We start from the raw sequence: 17,673 nt of genomic DNA, 5'->3' as shown, positions 1-17,673 counted from the left end.
GATTTTAAAATTGAATGATCGATTTTCTACATTATCGGTACCAAAAATATTTTACTGGTGCTTCACACTCACTCATTTAAACACACACACACAATCGTGGGTCAGCTGAGCACCAAGTGTGGCAGCTACTGAGAGCAACATGAGGTTCGTTGTCTTGCCCAAGGTCATTTAGACATAAGGAGCCAGGAATGAAACAGCAAACCCCAGGACAGGTGGATGACCAACCTCTCCCTCTCTCTCTCTCTCTCTCTCTCTCTCTCTCTGTGAGCCACAGTCAAACTTTATTCTACAACTAATTCAAACTCTTTGCTGTTTATTTCCCCAAGTCCTGCCCAAAGGGCTCATTGCAGTAGCTGCAGACCAGTTTATCATTCAAGGAAAGACGATCAAGATGGACGTTTAGAGTCTGCAGGGGAGAGAACCGCACACAAGCTCCCTAAAGCATGTGTCCTGATCAGCTGACACCCAACACGGGCTTCATCCCAGCGCTAATGGCTACATGAAAGTTTGCGTAAACCAGTCGTGGTGTTAGACGGAGCCGCGCTGAAGCACAAGCTGAGAACCTATTGTGCCTCTCACCCCCTCCCTCCAGGACTAGCTTAATGTCATGCTGCTCGAGTCCTCAGTGTACAGCGGGCAGCACGTTGGAAACCAACTTTCCTTCCAGGTCTGTCAATAATGAGGCCTGACAGAAGCTGAGAGGCAAACGTGCAGACAATGCAAAAACAAATACACACACTCTAGTTTTTGTCAGGTAAACATACATTAAGGTAAACGCACATTAATCCGCGTAGTCTCATTTGATCTCGCCTGGATAATGAATCCAATCTAATGCCTGAAAACCAACAAAAACATTTTCACTAAGACAATTCCTGAGCACATCCTACTCAGGTGTTGGTGCCATTTACCACGATCTTTTCTTTTCAGTTCTTTCTTTCCCTTTCTCTCTTCTGAGTTCCACATCTGTCCTCCCTCGTCCCTTTCACTGCTCCTCCTGGTCGGTCTGAAATATTGTTCTTTCTTGCAGTCTCCAAGCCCCAACCCCCTTTTTCACGCTGGTGTCTGCAAACAGATTATCAGTATAAAGTCGTCCTCGACAGGTGTAAACCTGTCACTGATTTTAATAGACTCCATGTGCCACAGCACGAGAACAGTTGTGGTGTTTTGATTCACAGGCAACACACAGGCACTTAGACACACATAATTAAGCACAAACCAAATACACACACACACTGAATTATTACTCAAGCACAATCAAACAATAGAAACAGCCACGTACCTAATCTCCTACCAGTCACTGCTGACTCATGCTGACTGGCTGCGCAGTCACACAATAATTACAATGTGTCAAATTCTAACAGCAGATTCCAAATACATTGACAACAGGGTTTGCAAAGTTAAGAATGAACTTTTAACAGAAACATGCAGGAGAAGTCGTTAGATCAGAGGTATGAAGATCGAATCTGTAATGTTTCACTCACCTCAACATTTCCGGATAAACTGAGCAGTTTATGAAACAGTTACATATTTGGCATAAGCCAGCATTTAGAAGTGCCATTATAATAGAGGCTATACTGTATATTACCCCGCTTGACAGCTGACATTATAGCCATTTTGTATAAGAAAGAGTCACAATATCAACATAAATATGAATAATGTTTAACCATAAATGCAGTCTGCAACAGTACATGTCATGGGCCAAGCACATGCCACGTGAACACAAACATCTATACATACTCCATTTTGTCTCTAGACCCAAGGGACAGTAAAGGGACACTGAAGAGTTGTGTTTGATTCGAGACCTGTGAGGCTCATCACATGCAGCAGTTTGCCCCCTGGCATGATGCATGTTAATCAGATTTCACTGTTTATTGTTTACTAGCTGGCACAGTATCATACTGATGTATTTTTCACACATCTGCTACATTATGAATAGCTGTAGTCCTAAATGCTGCGTGACATTTAGGCCTCAGAAATATTTGTGCCAAGCAACTTGACCACGGGGCAGTGACGCTCCTCCAAATGGATTAAATTACAATGCTGTAAAAAGCTGTGCTGCACTGTTTGAAGATTTCTCTTCCCCATCATGTACAGTTGAGGGCAAACGTTTGCGTCCCCTTATTTTAAAATGGGACAAAGATTAAAACAAAGAATTGTATTAATGCACATTTAGCGAGTACAAATGTTAATTTATCAGAAGTTAATTTGTAATCATTTTAATCAAGGGGGAAACAAAAACTTTGCACTTTTTATTATTATTATTATTATTACTACTACTACATTAGAATTGGGGTCAAGTTTGCATTCCCTCACATTAACGCTAACATAATGTTCTTTCAGCTAGTTTCTCATCATAAGAAACAAAAATGGTCAAGAAATAGCAGTGTAAAAGTTTGCATACAACGTAATATTCTCATTAAGGATTTTAGATTTTTACTAGCTCAAAGTGCATTAAATATTATGATGATACATTTCAAAATAAGAGGATGGAAACCTTGTATCCAACTGTATAAATGTAAAACTTCCAACAACTACCATAACTGGAAAGTTCTGACTTTGTTTTTTTTGCCATCCAAGTATAAAGCTACTGCTGATGAAACAATGATGAAATGAATTTCTACCCTCTGTACTTGTGAATTACTGTATACGTTTTTCTTTGGAAGAGGAGATTTTGATTGGACTCTGATTGGCAGCTTCCTTCAGCGGAGTCCGAGTGACCATTGATTGCTCTCCGTTTCTTTCTCCCTCTTCCCCTAGATAATCTTTTAAAAGTCTGTCCAACACTGCTGCACGTCCGCCCCTCGACAAGCTTGAAAGTAAATTCTGCAGACTTCTCCTAGATGCTGTAGCCTCAGAGCACAGCCCGTCCCTGAGCTCCAGCTCCCTGCAGATCCAAAGCAGGTTGCTGTCACGGCACTTAACGAAGACCTTGCATTCTATTTCATCAACCCTTTCTTCTTCCACAACCACGGATTGCATATGGTGATTTCATTATTAATCATCATCATCTCTTCACTAATGAGTACTCTGATTTCAGAGTTGTTTTGTTTGAGTGTCACGCTGTTGTGAAAAAAAAAAAAAAAATCACCTCTGTCTTTGATTTTAGTTTTGGTTTTGTATTTATTGTGAATACGCGTTTCTGCTGATGTTGACATTGTACTTAATACTATACTGTCAACTAGTACAGTATAGTATCAGCTTGTGTTTAGACAGAATGTGGAGGAAGTCAACATAAAATGAATTAAAAGTAAGAAAGATGAAAGAAAGAAGAGCAATTTTGTGAAAAAAGAAAAGACCCGAATGAGCCGGCTTATTACTGCCACTTGCAGCTTGCAGTGGAAACCTGACGGTGACCTTTCAAACTCAAATACTTATTTTTGTAAGTTACATTTCATGTCAGTTACACCTACGAAAGCTCAATTTCCTCTCCTTTATCTTCTCCTCCATTTAGCCCCACTTCCTTTGCTCTAATCCCATTTCATCTCTCTTTTCCCCCCCTCATTTCGCTCCTTTCACCTGCTGCTCGTACACCTCTTCCCGCCCCACCCGCACGCTGCCTTTCGGCATTTCACTCGTTAGTTCCAGCACAGCGCAGCCTGAAAGCTGTCAGCACACAGACGCACTTTCTCCCTTTGCGGTCAGAGCCAACCTAATCAGATCCCCAGCAACAGTTCTTGAGCTTGTCCTCCTGCCACACACTGGTAGAAGTGCTGTGGTTTGTTAGTGTTAATTATGTAACCCAATTATACCATCACAGAGTTGATGCAAGGAAGCTAAATTAAAAGTGATTGGCTTCATCACAGTTGCCTGAAAGCCTCACAGGGTGCTTTCAGGAGCCCCTACTTAAACTTACTTGCCTGATGAAAATCACTCCGATCGGTGGGATGTCACTTTATTGGATTTTCTCACTAGTTGCAGCAAAAGGTGGTGCATACATTTAGAGCAAATTGGATTTGTGTTCATTTCCATAAGAATGCATCCAGGTTAAAAAGCACCATCTGATCTACATGCCTCCTTTGCTTCCCGTCATGCTGCTTCGCTTGTTTGTATTGTTGTACTGCCAGACAAGTCATTACTGCAGCGAGACAGAGCCAAAAGGTCTTCAATTCGGTTACATTAGAACAAACTGGGAGCATTCAAACCTGAAAGGGCATGATCTGCATAAATTCATCCAACTCCACACACACACACAATCTGCATTTCATCCTACTTTCAGTGACATACCTGAATTCGAATATGCTTATTCCCAGTGGCGATATCATGTCATTCACTGGAGTATTGTTGCATTCACTCGTAGAACATACAGTATGTCACATTTAAAAATGTTCAAAAAGTGAGACACCAACCACTGTAACAAATGCTCTTGTCCGAAGGAATTCTCAACAGTGGGACACTTGAACCCGTGGTTTTAAATCAATGTACTAATGTACTGTATTTGAAGAATGTTCAGTAGCAAAGTCTGAAACTGAAAATAATTAAAGCAAGAACGTGAACAAAGCCACATCATACTGCACAGTAACACTAACTGCAAGTGATGTTCTGTGCGTCAGTGTTAGAGGAGACTTAAACAGCATCTCTCCGCCATAAGAGATGCTACCTAAATGCTAACGTGGTCTGAAGACAAGCTTTAAGACCAACTGGGAACCTCTGTTCATGCTAATGTTTATGCTAATAGTTAATAAATGTATATAACGATTCATGAATGTCCAGTGTGCATCAGTAAAAATATGTTGAGGCACAGAAATAATGCAAATTACTGGAGGAAGCACCATCAGTTGTGTCAATAACTCCAAGTGCAGTCCGTCACAAGGCTGCATTTTGGATTTAAATTTTATCCATGACAATGATGGGGGAAAGGGGGGGGGGGGGGGTACACAGTCTGTGAGGCAGTACAATAGGATGACCCATTTAAGACGACATCACACTAGTGTGTTTGTTGACAACACAAGGAGCAGAGAGAGTCAGGTAAGAAAGAGCAACTTCTCTTTTCTGGAGCACTTTCCATGCAGATTCAGACAGGAATAAAATCCATTACTAAGGCAGAAGGGGGTGTTTATAGCAAGAGATATGCAGGTCTATGCTGTCCTGAAGGATTGTCATTATTACCGATGTGCAGTACGATTAAAGCAGCGTTACAATGTCCCCTCTAGCTGACACATGAGCATCACAGTAACAAAAACAGAACAGATAGAAAGTGGGTGTTTGTTTCATGCTGCACTCTGTTGAGAGGCCATTTCTTATAGATCAAAAAGGAAAACTTTTTGCTTTGACCTAATCGGAAAGCAATTCTATCGATTGAGATTCGACAAAAAAAGTTGTTGGCATGATGAAATTGCCATCAGTCCCACATTTTCCCTCCTGACACCTCGAGTAAACCAGTTTGGGAATACTGAAGCGTTTGGATGTTATAATCATTGGTGTGAAGTGTATAGACTGATTAATGCAGTTTAACCCATTATAGGTGTAGTTTCCTCAAACGTGAATAACTGGTCTGACAAAATATGAGAGCTGTCAATGTGCCTACTGTACATTTTCTGTATCATGACAGTTCAAGCCCTGCACAGCCCAACACCAACATGATGCTTCTGCATCAGAATTTCTCTCCACTATTCCTCGTCATTATATTTATGCGACTTCCCCGAAAAGTGGGTCAGATTATGACAAAGTGAAAATGTGAGCCAGCCCCTCGCTCTAACATCAGAACGAGGAGTTTGGGCACAAGGCCCTATGACAGTCTAACATTTTGTCCAGAGGATGTAGTTAAACATCAGTCTGCCCCACAGTGCAAATCAGAAGATTAGCTGCAGCTCTGGAGGCTGTGTTGAAATTAACATTTGCATTCTTACATACAGTCTCACTGCAGTTTGCTTTAATTGCAGACTTATTTACTTGGTATTGATCCTTGTTCGCTTACTGAATCAATAGTCCGTGCATTACGGATGCTGATGTTTTGTGAAGACGAAAACGTTGGACGTAACGCTGCCTCTGACATTCACTTTGTTTGCGGGGAATTAATTTTCTCAGAGTGCCTTGATTTCACATCAGCTCCACAGTGTGACACTGACATTAATGCCTTCATTTGATCAAGGATCCCTTCTACCTGGAGAGACAGCGGAGGAAAACAAAGAGACTGGGGCGTGGAAGAAAAAGTGAGGATGAGAGGGGGGAGACGAAGGAAGAAAGCGAAGCATGAGGAAGGATGAGCCGAGCGCTGAGGGATGTGGAGGGAATGCATTCAGCTTGGTTCAGTGTGACTACCACACTTACCATGCTGCATTTTTAACCTCCATAAACAGACAGAGCTATTTTTATGTACCAAACCAAAACAGATCACTCACTCACTCACTCACTGCTCGTACGCTCAGCGTGTCCTGCTCACAATCTGTGCTCACTGGGCATTTCGGTCACTTCCCATACATTGAACAAGGATGAAATATAAGCTGTTTGACAGTATCTTGGTTATTCCAGGGACCATAAAATAAAAGGGAAGGAAGCCAAACGAAGCATTATTTAATCTTCCAATGCTGCATTAGTGATTTGCAGCCACCATTTCTGTTCTTCTCCCACCTTTTTTGTTCTGTTTGCATCTGCTCTCATCCTGCTTCTCTCACCCTCTTTTTTTTTTTTTTTTTTTCCCAAATCATCTTTCCAACATTTCTTCATTCTCCTACACTTCACTGCCTCTTCTCCTTCGGCTCAGTCATTCCCTCCTCCAAAAAGTAGTTGTAAGCACTTTCAACAAGTCTTCTGCATGAGGTATGAACCAACACTGCCCCCTGAAGGCTGAAGAAACTTGGGGAAAAACCCGAGAGTTAGAGGTTTCAGGAAGCTGCAGAAGAATTTCCAACCAAACATCATTGACATTCAGGTAATTGCACCATAAAACTACACTAGGGTGGGAAAATAAATAAAATAAAACAAGAAATCTTTAATTGGTCATTCAGTATTTAAAACAGTGAAGAGCCATGATTAAAGTCCTGACATCTATTTAAAGTTTAGTCTTGAGAGAGTCTGTTTATTTGTTCACAGTTCATCACATTTTCTGGCATTAATATGTCTTGATGTTTCAGTGACTGTCATTTATTTTGCTGTTAGTTCATTTACTCTGGGGCGGCATTTAAGAACTTTTTTTATAAAGAGCTAAATTAACTCTGATGGATGTCGACTTACGTGACAACCGGCACAGGATTTACTCGTTACACTTAGAGTTTACCTCTTTATCTTTATGCTCTGCACAAATCACTTTGTAAAAGCTCGTCACTTCTCCTCAAATTCTGGCTGCATCATTTTAGGGGCCAAATCACAATCACTCAAACAGGCTGGGCCCAGACAGGTAAAACATTAAAAAAGATAAAAAAAAAATAATAACTTTGACAAGTTAACAAGTCACAACAAATAACAAGTTAATAAGAATGCAATATACTGGAATATTATTGCACGAAAACCCCCATTTTCCTCGCCGAGGCACCGTTGTAAACTTTCACCTGCAGTACAAGTTATTAATATTCAGTTCTCACGGTGTGAGCTGTATGTAGACTTAGTGCACTCCCTCCCTCCTCCCAGTGTAACTACACACTATCATGGTGTGATTTTAGGGGAATGTTTTTGTATAAAGGGCAACTGCACCAATTTTCAACTTGCTTTCTATGGCTTTAGCTTAGGGTGCAAATGTATATTAATGCTTTTAAACGTCCCTTTGGGTTCGCTGTATTAAAACATTTCTCTGCTTCAGGCGGAAAAAACCCAGAGAAGTTTAATCATTAGGAGTTCAGATGATGTCATCTGGAGGAGCTCTGGAAAAGCACGTTGACCCTGTTTTCAACCTCCACAGTGTGAGCAATGAGATCCCATAACGGGAACTGTGGGGTCCTCCAAGTGATGTCATCCGGAGGCATTTTTCAGCTAGAAGAAGAAAGATATTTTAATATAGAGGAGTCAGAGGGAAGTTTAATGGCATTCGTTTAGAGGTCTGTACCAAACTAGATCTAAAAGAAGCAAGTTCAAAATCAGGTCAGTCGTCCTTTAAGTAAAAGCTGCTTCCTTCAAAATAATTCATTAGCAATTTTCTCTGGTGGTGCCACTGTGACCATGAAGGCTAAAGTGGCATTTAGTTGGGGGATGAACAAAGTGCAGTGAATAATCACCAGTGAAAGTTTTTTTTCTTTTTCTTTTTTTGTTACATTGATTTTTAATACAAGTTGTTACACAGGTTTTCTGATTTTTGTTTTGATTTTTCACAGAAACCTTACGCATCTGTTTTGATCCCAATAGCTGTGTCCGATGGTGTGAGTAAAGATGAAAATGTCAAATGACTCACGATCATAAAGACGCAATAATATCTGCATCATGTAACAATGAGTAAGGCTTTCAATTAGTCAGTCCGAACGAATCTTGCTACTGGCACTAGGTATTAAGTATCTTTAATCACGTCCAGTAAATTACCAACTCACATTTCTACTTCTGCCTGCCTGTAAATCACAAGAACAGTTGATATGTCACAATTCGGTGAGTTTGGCAGCGCTTTGTTTTCTGAGGAGGCAGTTCAAGCAAGCTCCCACTCAAATACCCGATTGGACTTGCAAATGTTAAGGCTGGAAGACTTTAGTCTCTGTGATGTGTAAAACAACTGTGAGGTGATGGTTGGTCACAAAAAAATAAAATAAAACAAAAATAACAATGAAATCGCTTGATAAATAAATACATATTTGACAGCATGCAGCGGCTCATGGATGAGGGGAACGGTGATGCTCCGAAAAGAGCCGGGGTAGGTACAGGTGGAGCATATCCAATGATACAAGAGCCTGACAAACATATTGACAGATTTTAATCTCTGTGAAATGTTTGAGCAATAATTACATTTCATAATTTAGGTGATTTAATTTAAACAATGTAGCTATAATAGTCAGTCCACCAGAGCACACTGACAGGTGTATTCCACACTAATATGTTCTGTTCTGTACTTATTCAGCTCCTAAATATCCAAATTGAATGGGTCCTGAAATTTGTTGTTAAACTTATCATGTGGTATTGATAAGGTAAAATGCAAATAATGGCAGATGAGATATGAGGCTTTTATCAATATTGTAGACACGGCATATAACTCAGTGCTGCCAACCAAGCATCTTATGAAGGATGAAGAACTGTTTTCCTTACTCATAACATAACCTCTTTTTGGGTGGGGATTAATCGAGAAATTGATTTGTTGTCCGACATAAACAAATGTCAAATTCAAAAATCCATAGAGAAACTGATGCCGTCACGTTGCGTTAACTTTTAGGGGGTGAAGGTGTCGTCTTGTAAGATTTGTTAGTAAGTTAGGTTCTGAAAAGGGTCATGATGGTAGGTCAGTGCCGCAGCCCTATTAGTTACACAAACCGTTTTATTTACCTCCATTTCCTGCCATGGCTGAAGCCTTATTTCCCTATGAATCACTGTACAGGTTCAGTGTTTGGCTGTTAAACACTGATAGCAACCCTAATTACCTTCTCTCTCCAGACAACACAGACCTATGTGCTGTGTCATCTGTTCTCTTTGTAGATCAGCATGACCTCTGGAAGATTAGTAAGTGACCCCTGCTTCAACAGGGTCACTGGAACACTGCCTAATCAGACACACACACACACACACACACACACACACTCATAAACAGTAAGTGATGGGGAAATAATGAATATCTTGCTCAGCTGCACCATAGACCATACTAGGCAATTACTGTCTGTGTGGTGAGGCTCTGGTAATGTAAGGGCCGAATAATTTTTCAATGACTTTAGTTAAAAGCAAAAAAAGCCTATATTGCTTTCGCAGAAGCCGCATCTTAGCTTTGGAGAGTATTAAAAGTTGTCAATGCTTAGTCAAATGCTGCATATTTAAGCAGGCTGGTGCACTTTTCATAGCGACGAGCATTAATGTTGTTAGAACTGTGCTCCACCAGGCTGCAAATGCTCAAACCATCTAACTTTAGCACGGTGAAACGCAAATTAGCACTGAGCCCAAATTACAACAGAGTGTAAACGTACCAAGTCACGTACTCAGTACTGCAAGACTGAAAAATCCGGGAGTCACATAATTCCATTGAAAAGGTGATCGTAAAACTGGCATGGTAATCCATTCAACCGTCATTAGGACGTTTTCCTGTAAATCACAAATGTTCGCCTGAAGGTTGAGGAGGAAGAAAAGCATGGGGATCATTGTGGCTTCAAAGTTGTTGGGTTGATTCTCTGGCGACAACATTTTATATCTGATACAGAACAACAGTTGTTCCAGTAAATGTTGGAATACAGAACAACTATGAATAAGTTATATGGCGATGTATCAGGTCTACTGGAGCATTAAAGTAATTAGTAAAATTAAGACAGACACTACCTCCCTCAGCAAAAAAGTAACTATTCACAAAGTCAAGTCTGCAGTCCTTGATTTAACACCAACACGACAGAACCAATGAAACAGTCCGAAGGCCAGTGAGCAGCAATGAAGAGGCAGTGTGCTGATTATATTGTGTGGTCAACTCTAATGTCACCAAAAAGATCTTTCGGCTTTAAAATGACGGTATGAGACAGAGATAAGCGGAAGTTAGAGGGGAATTCCACCAACTTCAGAACTGATTAAAAAACGCTCAGTGTAAGACTTGAGTTGCAGAAGCAGAAGACAATGGATAAGAACAGAAGAAATATAGAATATTAAACCAAGATAAGCAAGTTAATTGCAGCCAAAGGTTAGAAGAATGTTTAAGTTAATTTCAAAGTATTGCATTTTCAAAAGGTCAATTCACTCAGGCAAATTTTGGATTTGCAAAGGTGAATAGGTTCATGAATATGTGAAATTGTCCCTGTGAATGAAACATATGAGAATATAGACTTATGCTCTGAGCTCTTATGCCAACTCACTGTTTTGTGAGACAGTAGATTCAGGGCAGTGTAAAACTGGAGCTTTAGTTCAAACGCAATGGTACCAATGCTGAATGTGACACCGAATGATGTCAGAGGTACCAGCTTCCCTTGGAAAGCTACAAGCAAGAGTAACACAAAAAACCAAAAACGGTTCCAGAAAGAAACTTTTAACCCACTAAGTCAAAATACAGTTATAGAGAAAAGATAGAAAAAAGCTTTGCTTTGCCTGGTAATGGGAAGAGGCACTGTTCACAATATTAAATATAGAAATGCAGTCAGGGTGCCCTTCATCTACTCTTGAATCCTGCCCAGTTTTCGCAGGTTTCTGAATACAGGGAGTGTTTTTCTAACCTGTTAGCAAGGAAAGACAAGTAAGGTCACATTCCCATTTGCAGAAGAGACCTGAGGGAGTAGCTGCATGCGAAGCAATGGCTAAACTAATTCACACGCTCACACCTGGGAGCTGCCCAGTGTTATCACAATGTTACGGCACAGTTGTGCTGAAAAACCGAGCGAATCTATTTGCCCCCTCACAGAGGAATCCACCAATTAAAAAGACAGCATTGTTGTTAAGGTTTATAATAGGGCTGCAAATGACACTTCTTGTCATTATTTATTAATAACTCACAACACATTGTCTGTTTTTGTTGTAGTTAAATCTAGGAGGCCGATCAAACGCAGCCTGCAGGTCTCCCAAATTATTTTCCGTTGTAATACATCCATTACATTTAGTCCTTTGGCAGATGATTTCTTTTCCAAAGCTACTTACAAGTAAGGAATTCCTAAAGGCAAATTTGTTCAGTGTCTTGCACAAGGACACGCGCGGCCAGAAGGAACCAGGAATCGAACCACCGACCCTGCTGTTGACTGGTCTGCCAACTGCTCTAAAGTGTAACAGTGAACAACAGTAGAGATGACTAACAGACAGCCCTATAAGTTGTCATTACAAGTAGCTTATTACCACTTTTACTTTTCTTTTATTGTTTAATAACCTGAACAGTTTTTATTTGTTCGTGACAAAAAAGGTCCAGCACACATGCAGCTACACGGGAGTTACGTTCATAGACGATCCTATTGGTCTTATTAGAAGTAAAGGACAAGTGACCTTTGTTGTTGTTAAGGTTGTTGCTCCTCGCTAAAGCTAAGATTAAAGTAAAAAAACACATAATGATCACACCGCATGTTTGGCTCATGGACGTTTGCATACATCAAGAAAAAGTACATTGATACTAGGGAAGTTCCAGTGCCACTTTTCCCATGCCGAGTACAAGAAGTACTTACATTTGAGTACTCATCGATACAAGTACTAAACTGTTTCCTCCTTTCAGTATGAGTTGCTGGACAGTTACATCCTCATCAATCCATTTCAGTTAAGCAAAAAAAAAAAAAAACGCCAAAACAAAACAGCATTTAATAAACCTTAACAGGAATATGGAGGTAAAATTTTTTATTTTTTTTTTTAAAAGTGAACTTCAAGTAGTGTTCTAGTAACTAATTATCACCCTTGTTTTTGAAGATGTAAATTACAATTAAACGTTTGAGAAACATGTTCGGAACTAAATCTTAAGTCTTGAGCACAGCAGTAACTCCACTCTCTTAAAACGGCTCTACACCACGAACATTTTTCCATCTCCGCCTATCTGCAGAGGTTAACGCGGTGTTCGGTGCAGTATCAGAAAGGAGTACAGGCACACAAATGCAGAATCAGGCCCAAGGCTGCCGCCGGCATCAGGGCATCCCTGCAGCTACAACACCGAGCCTACACAGCTGGTTTTAATGCTGGGAAGGATGTTTGTGGGCTTGTTGTGCCAGTTAAAACATCAATTACATCCAAACCTACAGAGCCACACAGAGGCTAGAGTTTCCGCTAAACAGCCCTTAAATCTACATTTAATCTAAAAAACTGAAAACAGAAAGCACCTTATGTCAGTGATGATTATTTATCTGCTACACACTCTTTACAAGACGGCGGTCTCATCTTACCAAAGCTAAAACAACATTATCCATAAGATTTATGCTCTTGGTCAATGATCCTCAAGTTCAGTTATGAGCTTTAATAAATATACTACACTCTGTTGAACCTGAACATATTTTGTCCAGCATCTGCTGTTACAACTCTGTCTCTCCTTTGTAAAGGACATACAGGAGTCACAGAAAGTCTAATTCTTTCACGTTCACCCTTTAAACTTATGTGATTTTGAACCCCCATTTACTTTTGAACTCCTCTGGAGTGTGTCCTTGTTTTCATATTCAGGCCCTTTCCTTTCGATCCAATGACAATCTACCAGAAAGGCATCTTTGATGGCCTGCTTGTTTGGAATAAATCAATCTTTAAAAAATTAAATAAAATCAGAAATAACTTTAAAAGGCATAAACTTCATGGAGTTGGGAGACTGTGAAATGTGCGACCGGCAAAGTGTGCTGGGGTTTTTGACACTTTAAAGATTCAGCAACTATGAGCATTGCAAAACAGTGACAGACTGGTCAATATATATATATATTTAAAAAAACAAACAAAACAAAAAAAACAGAAGAACAGAACAGGGAACAGAAGTTGTGCGAATATACAGTTCATCTGGATATTTATATCCATCTTTATTACAAAAAAAGGGAGTTGATTGATGAATATCATTATAACTATGTAAAACGTAATTAAAAAAAATAAAAAACTTTGTTTGAATACCCACTAGTATAACTGATGACACAAGCCTGGAGCCTATCCAAGTGGTTAAGGTACTTAGCTCTATGCTTTAGGCCAGAAGTCCTGCAAAAACACCTGTACACAAACAGCTGGAATACCAGCAATATTTTTACTTGCATTTTGCAAAAACTAAATTCAAGTTTATAGTTTTGATCCATTGCAACAGTTCTTAAAGTCCATGGTTACATGTTCCGTGGTACATCGTCTAATCTATACATATGTCATACTAAAGTGTCAAATTTTTTTTTTTATAATTTTATAATATTTACATTTAGCACTGCCCCCTCGCAGCTAGAACGATGCGGGTTTGCCCCCGGTCGGCCGTGGCCTCTGTGTGGAGTTTGCATCTCCCCGTGCTTGCGTGGTTTTTACTCCAGCTACACTGATTTCCCCCCACAGTTCAAAAACATGCATATTACGGCTAACTGGTGACTCAAATGAATTGCCCATAGTGAGTGTGAATGGATGTTTGTCTCTGTATGTCCCCTTGTGTCGGCCCTGAGAAAGACTGGTGACCTGTCCAGGGTGTGTCCCACCTCTCACCCTACGGCAGCCGGGATATGCTCCAGCCAGCCTCTGCTTAAATGTATTTAACTACCATCGTTCTAATTTGGATGGAAGGAAGCATAACTAAGAGGACTAAGTCAACCAAAACAAACAGATGAACTGGTTTGAAAAAAATAAGCTCCGACAGTCAAGAGCGCTCCGAAAAACCAACAAATGCGTTGTCTCTTTTACAAGGTAATCGATTCTCCTTTTGATCTGTCTCTCTGTGTTCTGGTAGCTTAGAGAAGAAAGCAACAAAGGGCATCAGTCCATCGGAGAGGAGAGGAGAGGTGACCTTGTAATAATGGGAGAGAGCTGTTGTTTCTGTTGGTAAAAGTAAGTATGTCTCCCTCTACCAAAACATGGTACGAATATATATTAAATATTATGTAAATAAAAAGAGCTGAAACACAAGATAAAGCACTGTGGTCACAACTTCCACAACAGCTCTACTCTAAGTCCTATTAAAGAAAGTTAATAGCTAATAAACCAAGATGGCCCCATCATGGCTTCACTGTGTAATAATTGCTCTTATTTTTAAGTGTGAGCTGTTTGAAAGAAAATCATGCAGAGTCTCTGTAATGGAGCTGTTTACAATTACACAAAAGCCTAAATGGGACATGCGACACACAGAGTCGTGTCCACATCCGACAGCAGAGAAGGACTCAGGGTTATTATGCGTCAGCCTGGTCACATTTAGTCTTTTATGAAAAGGTATCAGCTGTCTGAAAACCTGCAGTACTAAAAGGTAAACTTGCCCAATCACAAGACTGTGCACAGAGAAAACAGAAACTTTGCATTTTGTGAGAAGTAAAAGAAGCAAAAAAGTCTACACTCAAAACTCGAGTCATTTCATCAATGGTTGCTGGTTCCAAAAAAAAAAAAAAAAAGAAAACTTCAGTGATGGGCTCTCTAGAAAGTAGGCCAACTTTAATTGGATCAGAAATAGGAAAAGGGTTTTTAATTTGTTCATCTTGAGGCAAAGCATGAACGGTACAAATTATTTGATTAGCGGTGACTGCCATGGTGAAATATGCCTACATGACTTGCTTAATAATTTTGATTTACCTTAATAGTAAGCCTGAAATTAAAACGGAACATCCTACATTTACTTCTTTTTTTTTTTATATCTTCTTAAAATAGCACCCAGGCTGAGCTAATTTATTTTTGACTAGGCCTGTGTGAGAGCCAGATGTAATGAGCAGCAGCTACAGTGAGAAGTAACATTGTTGCCATGGCACTTTAGATAAGGAGGAGGGGACGAATTCCTTATTTTCACTTTGCAGCTTCTAAATGATTTTGTAAAAACAGCACAACTACAATAAGAACTTTAACTTGGACTTTTCCGTCTCCGCACTAACGCCTCAAGAAATCCTGGATATCGTACTTCAACTGCACATTAGTTGCACTCTCAGCTTCACAGGAGTCAATTTCCAGTCGCAGTTTGTCACAAGTCACCAGGTCAAGCAGAAGGTCTTAAAAAGGTTAAAAACAAAATCGTCACCAGCCACTGAGGCTTAATAACCGCTGGGACTCGTTTAATACTGGAAAATACATCAAAGCCATGTGATACTGAAAATATTTTAATAATAATAATCTCCTTAGCAACCCAGAATTAATAATACACCCAGAAGTGTCTATAAGAGGTTTATGGTTGCAAAAATATACATTCCAAGTGATGTTTTATCTTACAGTAGCAAGTGGAATAAAAATGGTGAAGGTTAACAAGACAGTATAAAGTGTGTACTAAGTGTATATTCAAATATAGTAAACATTAATGCTGCAGTCGGCTCTTACACAGTGGCCTTTTGCCTAATTTTGAAAAGTATGACCCGCACAAACACATGTGAGCTAACACAGTAAATCTCAGTGCCCTTTATTGTGGAAGCATGAACTTTATTTTATGGCTTCGACTTTAACGCACGTGTACCTTATATAGCAAATCTTGTCTTGTTCCACTGTTTTGGTGACAAGACAACCATTAAAGTCGCCAAGGGGCAGTGAGAGACGAGGGCAACGCTAACGAGCACAAAAAAGTAGCAGCACACCACAATGTTTCCCTTCTGTGTTTCCTGCACATTATCACCCTCCGTTCATATCTCTCACACAGTTCTTCCCCAGGCTACAGAAGATCAAATCCTGCTGCAGAGTTGATGGATTGCACAGAAAACGTTTTACAAATTTTCTCAGCAATGGCAAAAGAGGCGATACGCATCGATTCAGTTGGAAAAAATAAGGCCACTCTCCTGCAATAGGCTCAAATCTTTGTTTTCTGCCGGGTCACCGAGCAGAGATTTGGCTTCACAACACTCGTCTTCTCTCCCGTGACTTCTGAGCCCCAAAGGCCGGCGGGACAAGAAGCAGGAACATCCAGGCATTACACAGTGAAACAGTAAACTGTGCTGAGCGGAGCCTAAGCAGCAAGCACAACTCTCTTAAACAAATTAAGCATCTAGTGCTGCTGATTCAGCGGGAGTTCAAAACTCAAGGTTTGCCAACAAAGCTGCTGAGAAACACTTTGATGCAGGATTTTTCACTCTCCCCCCTGTAAAAACCTTTTTTTTCTGGAAGAGTAACTGAGGCTAAGAAAAACATAATAATCTAACACTTATTCTTCTGATTGCACAGCGCATGCAAGTCTCCGTAAGAGGAGGATTTCACTGAAATTAAATAAGAAGCTAGAGACAAAACATTTAAATGTCAAGACCAATCCCGAGGCGCTGACTTTACCCTCAGCTGATCCAGTGCAGTTGCTTAGTGACGACTAGTAAAGAGCTGCAATGTCTGTCCCGAAATTGAGATCGCAGCTCTCTCTTCCTCTGGTTTCTTCTTTTCCAGCAAAAGGAATTATTGGCTGTTCCTCATCGGGTTCAAGGGTCTAAGGAAAGAGCAAGCAGTGGTGCAGCCCTGTGAGGACTCAAAGTTTATTTTCATCTGATCAAGGACAGAGTTTGGTGTTGGAAACTGCTTCAAACATCCTTTTGTGGTGGCACAAAATCCATCTAATCCGCAAAAGCAAGTCCTCCCTCTTCCTACTATGAAACCACTCGACTTTGCGTTTTACACTCTACACGGCAGTTAAGTAGTCGTTCTCATGATATTAAAGTAAATGGGAACTCTGCAAAACTTACTAATCAAGAAGAAAGCATCAGTTCTGATTGGCTGGAAGAGAAACTCTCTTTCGGGAACTTATAGTTGCAAATATGCCAACACTGCAACCTGTGCTAATACGCGAGTTCGGGTCAAAGCAAACCTCCATATTAAGATCCACAATGAAGAGCAATTCTACTATCTCTTATCTTGCACTTATAGATCTCATGAAACTGGAACATTTCTTCTTATAGCATTTGCTTCTATGTCTTCAGACTTAAGAGTTGATGTTGAGTTTGACTCTCTGTTGGTGTGCAACTACCGTACTACTGGTACGGGACGTTGTGATAGGGACTATAATTTGCGCATTCATCACGGTGCTGTAACTCTGAGTGGGAGCTGAGCGCCACCTACAGACCATATGCTGTAATCGCATGCCATCGCTCAGGA

General features: G+C 40.3%; 1 long non-coding RNA gene across 1 annotated transcript in view; it reads right to left on the bottom strand.

Annotated features, from left to right (window-relative positions):
• Window positions 1–17,673, bottom strand: part of LOC137107595 (uncharacterized) — a 137,166-nt gene that overhangs the window by 88,895 nt on the left and 30,598 nt on the right. The gene's annotated exons all lie outside the window — the stretch shown is intronic.

Source organism: Channa argus, chromosome 22 (assembly GCF_033026475.1).
Source record: "Channa argus isolate prfri chromosome 22, Channa argus male v1.0, whole genome shotgun sequence".
Lineage (NCBI taxonomy): Eukaryota > Metazoa > Chordata > Actinopteri > Anabantiformes > Channidae > Channa > Channa argus.
This window is presented reverse-complemented; position numbering and strand designations above follow the sequence as displayed.